General features: G+C 40.8%; 1 pseudogene; it reads right to left on the reverse strand.

Moving 5' to 3' along the window:
• Window positions 1–1085: 1085 nt before the first annotated feature.
• LOC145403437 (5S ribosomal RNA) lies at window positions 1086–1202 on the reverse strand (annotated as a pseudogene).
• Between the last annotated feature and the right edge of the window lie 5821 nt (window positions 1203–7023).

Here is a 7023-nt window from a genome sequence, read left to right on the forward strand (position 1 = left end):
TGGTGTTATGTGGAGGGAGTAGTGACTTTGTGTGTGCACTGGTATCTGAAAAAATAATGGATCTGTGTAGGGTGATGAGTCCACCGCCACCGCTGTCGGCCCGGTCTTGTCGAATGGTGGTGAAATTATGAAATGTAGGTGTTTTTTGTGTTCTGTGTAGTTTTGTTTCTTGTAAGATGGCAGAGTGTATGTTTTGTTGTTTGATGAAGTGTGTGAGTTCTTGTTTTTTGGTGTTTATGTCATCCGTGCTTATTTGAAGGATGTTTTTGTTGTGTGTGCGATGTGTGTTGGCTGCTGCAGCAAGGGGGGGTGGGGAGGTGGAGGGGAAGGGGTAGGAGAAGGTTGTGATGGAGGTAAGGGTTGAGGATTTGGATGAGGTGGGATGGGAGGGGTTGGGGGATTGGATGGTGTGGGAAGGATCGGTGGGTTTGACTGAGGAGGTGTGGAGGAAGTAGGAGCAGGGTTGGTGGTGGGATTAGTGGATGATGGGGAAAGAACATAAGGAGCAGGTCCAGCAGGTGTCTGTGTAATGTTTTCTGGATGCAAGTGTTGTGCAGGTGTAATGGGTCCAGTTCTTGCAGGAATTGCACTGAACTGAACCCATTGTCTGTTGACTCGACGTGATAGGTTTTGAGCATGTTGGACATATGTATTTGTTGGTGGGTCCTGGATTGCTCTCAATGTCCCCGGCTAGAAGTCGTCGAGAAATGACAGCCGCGGAGTCACAGCGAAGACGCCATCTGATCCCTCCAGTCAAAAAAGTCTCTCTGAACTTGTAGAAAACCATCTGGAGGTTGTACGAATGAAACAAAATGCATTACCGGACCGAAGTGGTTAAATTTGATAACGATCTCATCTTAGAAGGCTGTCTTGTACCTCCCACCAATTTATTTTTCCAAACAGAATCTTAACCCCTTTAGTCGAGTGTAATTCTTATCATATTCAGAGGCTTTTATTGTTCATTCATTCATTGCCAGACGCCATGTATCCCAAACAGGGTGGCCAAGGGCTTAGAGTTAATTGTTTTACGGGGAGGGGCACTAATCCTCCACCAACCCCACTTGACACGTAGGGAGAACGTTATGCCAACAGCATCTGGTGTTCCCAGGCGGTCACCCATCCAAGTACTAACCAGACCCAACGTTGCTTAACTTCGCTGATCGGACAGGAAGCGGTGTACTCAACGTGGTATGCTTTTATTGTGCTTATATTTATTTATTTTAAAGAGGTCATATACAACTTTCATTAGCTTTTTCAATAATAGAGGCCCTCCCATATTTAAGCCCTCTTGGAGCATAGGGGACCCCAGAACTAGTGTACGATAGTTCATATAATTAACGGGTAGGAGAACCTCCTTCACTGACTGTATTATACTTGTAGCAAAAAAAGTCCTGCCACCTCTCCTGCATTTCTCTTTGTGGACTTGTTAATCTGTTAATCCAAAGCACATGACACTGATGGCAATCATCTGTAGCAAATATTAACACTGGTTGCTGTAGACTTTTGAAGCCTAGTGTATGAAGTCCATATGGAGAGAAGCAGGAGAGGCAACAGTACTTGTTGTAAAGTATACATTTTATGAAAAGCTGTAGTCATCTCTTGAGGATTCAAATAATTGTGTGTAAGGCCTGATCTTCACTCTAAATGCAAGTGCTCTGCTACTAGACCACCAGCTGAGAGTCCAGGAATTAGGAAGAGAATTTACAGTCGTTAAAAGTGTCTGATGGTCTAGTAATTAGAATGCTGCAGTCAGGGTAATGGCTTTGCATAGGTTTGATCCCCTGGTGACTGAAGGTTCTACAGTCATGTAATGCTATCAACAGAAATAGGCTGGTTATTTACCTTAAATGTACTGGACTACAACATCTTAGCCTTGAATCCATAAACCTCAAAGGGGTAATAAGAAATTAATATAATTTTTATTTTATTAATTTGTGCATTACAAAGCACCATGAACGAAAAAAAAAAAAAAAAAAAAAAAAAGTACTTGCATGCCATGTACAAAATAAACATAGTAAGACCTCATTAAATACAGGTATTAACTTTTTTTTCAATGACTTGAAATTACTTTCACAGTAATTTCAAAAAGCTTCCCTATTAAAGTTCCACTTATCTAAAAATGCTGACCTAATACCGGTAATCTCCCACAATTTCTAGTACCAGGTGCCAAGTTGATATTTTGGAACATGTTCCTTATAGAACAAAGGGGAGAGGAGCCTCTTCAGTCCACAAAAATATGACTAGGATGTGATGATATATTTGACATGTAATATTAACCCAATACGACAGTGATGCAGGTGCTGTTAACCCCATTACTGTGATGATGCATGTGCTACTAACTATGGTGATTCATTATTTGGTTTATTTTTGCTACCTCCACACAACTTTACCAAGCTTAAGGGAGATATCTAATAGTGAAGAGTTAATGAAGGCTATATCTAACCCTTCCAAGCTGAAAAGCCTCTTCTAAGCCAAATAAAAGTCTCTAAAAAGCAAGGAAACAGAAAAAGATGTGGCCAGGCTGAAGGGGTTAACAAGAATATCATTCAGTGGATTTCATCATCAAAAGGAAGATGTCTTCACTACTGTGATGTTCTTTTGTAGTTTAATTTTGCTGTTTCCAGATTAGTTTATTCAGGTTTGGAGATCCCCATAGCATTGGAAGTTAATGGGAGCTAAATCTAGCCCCTCAAGTTTAGAAAGTCTGGAGGCAGCAAGGGAAAATAAAAAAAATAGTTATATAACTGATGTTACTGTTTTCTTGTCAATGGGAAAATGATGTGAATGGTAGATATTCTTGCAGTGATCTAAAATCATCCCTCCATAACTGCAGTGGATATTATACAAACACCTGTGAATGGCAGAATTCTAGGAATAGTTGGCACCTAGAACAGCTCCTACAATTGTAAATGAATTATGTGATTGTCTAAAAACCTACAGCAGTGCCCCTAAACATCACCAGACATCAAAATGTATTTGTTTACAATGCATTTTAAGCTATTTAAGACAACTGTACTTTGATATGGTTTATCATCGTTCATTCATCATTTAATCCTGTGTTGCCCATGAGAAGCATAGAAGCCCGGGGCTAGGCAAGTTGGTCCTGACATTTAAGATGAGAGTGACCAGCCTCACTCATCCCTGAGTGACCACAACTTGGATATAAACCTGCACTGGCTCAATCCAATAGATGCTTAATTACCCACTAAACCACCAGGTGCCATAATTTGGTTATATGATTACCACCCAACATAGTAAATACTTCCCTGGTGTACAGGAAACCATTTGGCTTGTCACTTAGAGTCGCCTGTAGACAGAAGGAAGAGGAAAGAATGAAGGAAAGAAGGAAGTGAGGAATGGGCAGGAACCCGAGAGCAGCAGTACATCGAGTGAGTGGATGGTGAGTGCCCTCGGCTCACCCACAAATAACTGAACCCAGTTATGGAAGGCTTATCGTAAGTGTAGGAGATACCTGGTGGTCTCATGGTGTAATGCACCAGTCAGAAGGAAGATCAGGTGCTGCATGTATTGGTTAACCATTTTCTCTTGGGTACTGTATTCAGGATTGTTATCCTTGTATTCAAAGATTTGAAGAACTATTTCAAATAACCCTTTCTCTCCTGTTAGTACATCATGGTTTCTGATTTAGTCTATAACATCATACAATTTTGTGCGGCTGGGAATTATCTTGTCATTTAAAGGCTCCAGAAACAACTGTATCTTTACCTCCCTTTGCTACAGATACAACTAGGAGTTACTGTATATTTAGACTAATGCCATGCTACTTTTTTCAGTCAAGAAATCCCAGCAGTCAAAAGGTTACAGGCAGCTGGAGCATTAACTACCCCATTTTCCACTCCAATTGGTGAACTTGATTACAATACCACCAGGTGTTAGTAGGATACTAATGTTAGATGTGGTATAATGAACACTGCTTTTTTGAGAGATGATAAAGAAAAAAATATATATCCTTCATATTACAGTGACTGGCAAGGCATTATGAAGCAAGATGATATGAGTTCACTGGCCAAAAGCCGATATATTAAATCAGCTTAAACTTATTAATCTATAAGCATAATATCTTTGTCAAGGAGTTAACTTAACTCAGTCCTTTTTAACCCATGGATTGTGGCAGGGGGTTGCAAAACAGGATCTGATGTGTGGCAATATGGCCATTTTGGTGACCACTGCAAAATTACTTCAAATGTACATCATTGTCTTGGAAATGGTATTACACACATATCCATGAAATACTTTTGCTTATCTCACCACTGCTAGTTATGAAGTTATTGTGGTGGGAAATTTCCCGGCTGGCGGGAAACCAGCAACTATAAGAGCAGAACTCACTCCTGTCAAACCTCAGCGAGGTGCCTGTAAGTCCAATAAGCCATAACTTGTGTGATGTGCTACTTTCGATAATTTACTTCATCTTTCCCTTTCCTCCCTTAACCACTGTCGACCTTGCAGTTGATTTTATTTAAAAAAATAAATAAATAAATAAAGACAGTTATGAGACTCCCTTGGGTGCTAACGCCACGAATGGATCAGGAAGTGCATGAGCTTCATTCATAGTGGTTACTGTTCCTCTGTTTCTGGGCTCAACCTTGGGGGTGAGGACGAGATGAGAGAAAGCCAAATATCCCACAAAAACTGTGATGCTGCTTTTATAAGAAACTCTGCGATGCAGTTAAAAATCCCTCTCATCTGTGGTACGTTGCCTGCCCCCAGATTGACTCATATGAGGTAAGTTGCATGCCACAGGTTAACCTGGCCAAAAACTGCCATCTCCCCATCTTACATGCTGAGCTGGTACAAAAGACTGACACTTAGAATATGGTATATAGTACAGCCACAACCCGGTATACCCTATACAATCACCTGGTATGCAATTGATCGCCATAATGATGGACGAAAACTTATACCCAGTTTCTGATTAATGGTTTGCAAAAATTGCTTATACAGTTTTTTTTTGATGGCCGTGTATGATGATCTCGTGTGGATGTGTGCCACCCGCACATGCCAAGTCAAGCATTTGATCCAAGATCCCCCACCCCTGCCCCCCGTTTCCATGCACATTGAAACACCGTTGCTTTCACAAAGTATCAGAGCAAGTGTGCAGTGAATAATGCAGTATGCAATATTAAGTGGAGAGAGAACTTTGTGTGTGTGAAATACAGGGACTTCTGACTTGGAAAACACATCACTCTCCTGCTGCCTAATCACACTGCTCCCCACTTGCCACACTGCTACACTCTCCCTTGGTCTCACCGCTTCACTTTCCTCATCGCTCATCATCTCCTCCTGACAACCTGGAGTGATTGTCCAGGCCCTCCAGCTGTCCCCCAGCCTCATGGGGGACCCTTGGTGATGGCCCAGATCAGTCTATGACATTTTTTTTTTTTCTCCCTCCATAATAGGTTATGTGTCCCTTGACCTCCAACTTTTCCCCAATGAACACTTTAAATCAATGCTGATTTAAGACTTAATGGTATGCGATCAGTTCTTACTTGACATAATCTACTCGTAAAGAGAGTTGGGACTGTACTAAGGAAAGTGTGAAAAGTCACAACAGTATCTTATAATGTTGCTGAGTTACAGGCAATAAGCTGCAAAAGGATGAAAATCACCACCACATTAAGCTAGATAAACTATTGCTTCCCACTACCTATCTTAGTATGATGCTGCGTGATGTACTTACGGTACATCACAAGTGAGTGACAGTACATAAATATACTTCCTTTTGTGACATATCTACTGATCCAGTAACACATTGTACCTTTTGGCTTATATATCTACTTATCCAGTCACACACTGTACCTTTTGGCAAATATATAATTTCCTTCAAAAAATATGTCTATCTAATTTTAAAGACTTACATTAATTCAACCAGAAAGGCAATGAGAAAGGCAATATTCAGTATAAGCTTAGGGAAGTCAGCACACAACAGGGAATCCTCAAGTTCCCCCAAGTTCAAATACAATAATCGGTTTGTTTTAACATGATTCAACTGGGCCACTCCTACAACTTGAATACTAAATCACAGTTGCATGAAATTCAATGAACCTTGGCTGCAAGGTACAAATGAGTCTCCTTTGATATCAAACAAATTAACCCTCTAAACTAATTACACTTGGCCATTAACCGAGCTGAATGGGACTAGGGTTTTCTGTCAGGTTAGAACAAACATGCTATAACTGTATAGGAAATCCTTTGATATTCTGAACCACATGCCTGACATACCATGAAGACTACCTTCCTTTTAACTCCCACACTCCAATGAAGTCTCTTATTTTACTCCTGCTACTTTCAGACGATTTTACTGAGCTTAGGACAGACCTTTCAAACTGATGGAGTTACATAGAGCTTTTTTTTTTTTTTTTAATGGGTTAAGAGAACTGTGTTAATGGTTTCCTCACTAAACCCATTTGTCCCATGTGCTGTGGTGAAGTTGTTGCTGTTGTGGTGGCATTAAATCCGTATTTCAGATGGCTTGAGAGGCATCATAACACTTTTCTTTGAAATTTCTTTTGCATATTACAACCCAATATTCTTTCTGTTACTGATATATTTCTCATATTGACAAAGTTTACTTCAATAATATAGCAATCTCACGATTATCTGGACGACCACTACTCGGACAATCCATTACCCAGACGCTGTGATCTGGCTGCTCCAAACCATTATTCGTACATATTTTCCCACTATCCGGACAAAATGCTTGCGTCAGTTTGGAAATTATGGTTGCTTGAAAAATTTCCCCCTGGACAGGTGGAAACAGCCTGGTGCCATTGCTGTGTCTGGTTGGTTAGTTTACCCAGCGTCCACCAGAGATCTTCCCTGCTCGCTCTCAGTTTTCACATGGTGGTGTAAACAGTTGTTATAGCGGCACACGTGGTGGTTTTTGTGGTTGTTCCCTACCTGCTTCTGGCTGTGCTATTTCATGCATATTTTTCCTAGGGCCTCTTCACCAGGGAAAAGGAAAAGGGTAGTGCTGACTCTTTAGAAACGGGAGATCCTGGGTAT

The sequence above is a fragment of the Coenobita brevimanus genome, chromosome 60 (assembly GCF_032717465.1).
Source record: "Coenobita brevimanus isolate Jiangsu-jjx chromosome 60, ASM3271746v2, whole genome shotgun sequence".
NCBI lineage: Eukaryota > Metazoa > Arthropoda > Malacostraca > Decapoda > Coenobitidae > Coenobita > Coenobita brevimanus.